The sequence below is a fragment of the Pan paniscus genome, chromosome 19 (genome assembly GCF_029289425.2).
Source record: "Pan paniscus chromosome 19, NHGRI_mPanPan1-v2.0_pri, whole genome shotgun sequence".
NCBI classification, from domain to species: domain Eukaryota; kingdom Metazoa; phylum Chordata; class Mammalia; order Primates; family Hominidae; genus Pan; species Pan paniscus.
In genome coordinates this window covers 20,676,136-20,681,047 of record NC_073268.2, presented here as the reverse complement: position 1 = coordinate 20,681,047, position 4,912 = coordinate 20,676,136, and the positions used below count along the sequence as shown (strand labels likewise).

At 49.9% G+C, this 4,912-nt stretch overlaps 1 pseudogene; it reads right to left on the bottom strand.

Moving 5' to 3' along the window:
• Positions 1–2,667, bottom strand: LOC100988616 (SHC-transforming protein 1-like; annotated as a pseudogene).
• Between the last annotated feature and the right edge of the window lie 2,245 nt (positions 2,668–4,912).

Genomic DNA, 4,912 nt, shown 5'->3' with positions numbered 1-4,912 from the left:
TGCTTTAGAGTCTCAATGCCCCTTTTCCCACCTCCACAAAATCCACCTGGGAGAGTTTACTGTACACGAAGCCCAAATTCAGTCACCCCCCACCCCTCCTCTCCCAGAAAGGGAGGCAGGGCAGAGGCTCCAGGAGGAAGGGCTACATTTTGGCTTTAGAGTACAATAGGCATGCATCATGGGAGGGCAGGGTTTATGAAATGGATTGAGGGGCTCTGGCCAGGAGGCACTGAGCAAGGGAGAGGTCCATCTTCCCCCTGGCTGGGAGGGGGGCTCTGGGATAATCTCTAAGGGTTGCATATCCCCAGGGAGAGGGGATAGATGCCATTCTTGTCTCTATTCTCCCAACCCAAACCAGAGAGGGTGCTGAGCAAGGAGAAAACAGGGTCTCAGAAGCCAAGAAGGTGTCGGCATCACTGTTATTGAATTCAGGGACCCATGAACTCTTTTTTTTTTTTTTTTTTGAGATGGTATCTCACTCTGTCGTCCAGGCGGGAGTGTAGTGGTACAATCTTGGCTCACTGCAACCTCCACCTCCCGGGTTCAAGCGATTCTCCTGCCTCAGCCTCCTTAGTAACTAGGATTATAGGTGCATGCCACTACACCCAGCTAATTTTGTACTTTTAGTAGAGACGGGTTTTCGCCATGTTGGCCAGACTGGTCTTGAACTCCTAACCTCAAGTGATCCACCCGCCTCGGCCTCCCAAAGTGCTGGGATTACAGGTGTGAGCCACCACATCTGGCACGAACGCTTTGCATAAAATATCTTCAGACCTAGGAGATGGTCAAAGGCACAAAGTTTAAACATGGGGTGGGGGTTGTGGAGAGGTGTCTGGGGTACCCTGAAGCTCAGAGGTGTGATTTGTTCCCCCTTGCCCAGAAGGGTGACTGCTCCACTGGGCCTATCACCACAGGACATTTTCCATGACAAGCACTCACCTGGGGGAAGGGACATCGGGTTGGCACAGGAAAGGCGTAGGTAAGGGGCCACTCTGTCCATTAATACTTCGGGTGATTAATGTTTGGGGAGAAGCAAGATTCTCCCCCAGGCTTCTGACTCAAACTCTCTCACTTAGCTGGATACTAAACCCAGTGTCCACACTACTCTCAGCTCTGACACAAGGCCAAACCCACAGAACACTCCCAAATGAGGTCCCGAGAGTTAGGGAATAGGGTGGAATCTTCTGGAAGAGGGCGCTGGGGCAGATCACAGTTTCCACTTCACAGGTTGCTGTAGATACAGTTCACTGCCCACAGAGATGATAGGCCAGTGATTGTCCATGTGGTAGCTGATGAGGTGACTGACACTCTCTTTTTTTTTTTGAGACGGAATCTCGCTCTGTTGCCCAGGCTGGAGTACAGTGGCGTGATCTCGGCTCACTGCAAGCTCCGCCTCCTGGGTTCACACTATTCTCCTGCCTCAGCCTCCTGAGTAGGGACTACGGGCGCCTGCCACCATGCCCAGCTAATTTTTTGTATTTTTAGTAGAGACCGGGTTTCACCGTGTTAGCCAGGATGGTCTCAATCTCCTGACCTTGTGATCTGCCTGGCTTGGTCTCCCAAAGTGCTGGGATTGACACTCTCAAAGCAGTGATCCTTTGTCCAAACCAGTCCTTCAGGGTCCACCAATAGCAGGTGCTTAGGCAGCCCACTCTGCAAGCCAGTAAGCACATACTGGCCTTGGTCATGCTCTCCTGCACCAGGAAGTCGCCATGGAGCTGCAGCAATGCCTCAGCCTCTCGCTGGCTCAGCTTCCCGTGGAAGCAGGGCTCCCCTTGGAGCTGCTCAGCCATGGAAACCACTGGGGAGGGGGAGGCACCCAAAGAGCATCTTTAAAGGGCTTCATGTCAAAGAGGTCCCAGGGTGCACTGCGATTGATGGCAGGATGGGGGGGCCTAGCACTACCTTCTGCTTGCCGGGCCTTGTCTAGGTTCTGGATGTTGACATAGGGATCATTGAAGAGCTCTCTGCCTGCTAGACAGGGTGGTGGAGGTGGCATCTGTTTGCGGACTTCTGGATCTCCCCCAGCAGGCTGTCCCACAGGCAGTGTAGCTCCCAAGTGGCTGGGGGTCCAGACACTGGGTGGAGTGGGTCAAGCAGCCTCTGAAGTGGCTCCTTCCCGAAGCCTCATGTCTACCAACTCCCCAAGAGGAGGTTCCTTCCCAGGGACGTCATTATAGTACTAATGGTCAGGTGGCTCTTCCTCCTCCTCATCCCAAGCTGATCCATCAAAGCCAGCCATCCTGTCATGGGGGTGAGCAGTTGGGGTGGGTTCGTGAGGTATTGTTTGAAGCACAACTCGAAGGCCTGGCCAATGGTGCTGATGACATCCTGGGAGGGCCTTTGGGACACTCCAGAATGTGGCAGGCTCTCTGATTCACAGGGTCTTTGGCAACATAGGCAACATCCTCAGCTGTGTCCTGTTTGCAGTCTGCGGCCATGAGGTTGAGACTGCTGGTGGAGACGGTGAGAGTGATTGGCATTCCAGCAAATTTCAGGTTACTCCTTCCCAGGATAGAGCTGAGCAGGCAGCTACAGGGCTTTCTCTTCCTTGTCACCCCCTTCACACCATCACACACCAGACTGATGGCCTGCCTCCCTGAGTGACCTGAGTTGGGTGTTGAAGTCGAGGGCACGCATTGATTGCAGGACCTCCATATAGCCCATGGAAGTGAGCCTGGGCCATTAGCATCCTCTGCTACAACAGCTGTGGATTGGAGCTAGCAAAGTGAGGACAGGAAGGAAGTGGTCCCAGCGGACATAGAGCAGGGCCAAGAGGAAGAGCAAAGCAGGGCCTCATGGAGTCTCCGCACCGCACCACAAGCCGATTTGATTCCAGATCACACCACTGCCTGCTTAGGTCACCACTCCAACTTTCTCCCCTGGCCCTGCCTCCCTAGAGAAACTTTATTACGCTCACTTCCCGCCTCACTAACCCCTGACCCTCTCCGCCTGCAGTTTTTAACTTTCTGAGTTGCTCACATTGAGCCTACAGCAATTTGTCAATTACACTTCAGGTTTTTCTACCCTGGCACTGGTTCCTGTGGAGGTTACTGCTTGTGAGTTTCTGTTCCCATCAACTGTGATTCTCAGGCTGGGCGTGGTGGCTTATGCCTGTAATCCCAGCACTTTGGGAGGCTGAGGCAGGAGTATTGCTTGAGCCCAGTAGTTCAAGACCAGTCTGGACAACATAGGGAGACCCCATCTCTACCAAAAATTGAAAAATTAGCTGGGTGTGGTGGCTCGTGCTTGTAGTCCCAACTATTAGAGAGGCTGAGATGGAAGAATCGCTTGAGCCCAGGTATTTGAGGCTGCAGTGAGCTATCATTTTGCCACTGTACGCCAGACAGAGCAAGAGCCTGTCTAAGAAAAAAAGAAATTGTGATTTTATCTGACTGTCTCACCAATTTAGGGCATAGCAATTTGCTGTGTGACCCCACTTCTCTGATGGATCTAAGAAGGGTTGATTTTTCAGTTTGTTCAGCTTTTTACTTGTTTGAATGTAGAGGTGATTTCCAAGCTCTTTACATGTTAGACTGGAAACTCTTCTTCCTGTTCTTTTTTTTTTTTTTTTTTTTTTTTAAGAGATGAAGTCTTGCTATGTTGCCCAGGCTGATCTTGAACCCCTGGGCTTATAATCCCAACTCCAAAGTGTTGTGATTATAGGCGTGAGCCACCTTGCCCAGTTGAAATCCTCTATTTCGTTTTGAGTGAATTTGGCTGTTTGTGTCTTTCACTCTGTTTAAAAAACTATATATGGGTTGGGTGTGGTAGCGCATGCCTATAATCCCAGCACTTTGGAAGGCCAAAGCAGCAGGATTGCTTGAGCCCAGGAGTTTGAGACCAGTCTGGGCAACATAGCAAGACCCTCTCTCTACAAAAAAATACAAAAATTAGCCGGGGATAGTGCCCTCATGCCTGTGATCCCAGCTACTCAGGAGGCTGAGGCAGGAGGATCACTGGAACCCAGGAGGTTGAGGCTGCAGTGAGCCATGATTGCTCCACTGCACTCCAGCGTGGATGACAGAGTGAGACCCTGTCTCAAAAGAAAAGAAAAAAGAAAAAAATTCCCACACAGCACAGATGATAGGATTTTTTTTATCCTGATGTATAGGAACTTTATTTTACTTTTAAATTTATTTAATTAATTATTATTATTATTTTTTGAGGTGGAGTTTTGCTCTTGTTGCCCAGGCTGGAGTGTAGTAGCGCGATCTCAGCTCATTGCAACCTCTGCCTCCCAGGCTCAAGCAATTCTCCTGCCTCAGCCTCCCAAGTAGCTGGGCGCACCACCACGGCCAGCTAATTTTTGTAGTTTTAGTAGAAACAGGGTCTCACCATGTTGGCCAGGCTGGTCTCAAACTCCTGGCCTCAAGCGATCCGCCTGCCTCAGCCTCCCAAAGTGCTGGGATTACAGGAGTGAGCCACCGCGCCCTGCCAATAGGAATTTTACCATTTCGTTTAAGTTGTCAAATGTATGGGTATTTATGTTTGTAGTATTCCTTTGTTATTCTTTTAATGTTTTTAGGGTCTGTAGTGATGTCTTCCATTTCTGTTATTTATAATTTGTGTCTCTTCTCTGTTTTTCTTGGTCAGTCTGACCAAAGGTTTATAAATTTTACTCATTTTTTTTTTCAGAGAACTAGCTTTTCGTTTCATCGATTTCCTCTACTGTTTGTTCTTAATTTCATTGATTTTTTTTTTTTTTTGAGTGACTCACTCAGTTACCCAGGCTGGAGTGCAGTGGTGCTATCTCGGCTCACTGCAAACTCTGTCTCTCAGGTTCAAGCGGCTGTGCCATCTCAGCCTCCCGAGTAGCCAGGACTATAGGTGTGCACCACCATGCCCGGCTAATTTTTGTATTTTTATTAGAGATGGGGTTTCACCATGTTGGCCGGGCTGGTCTCGAACT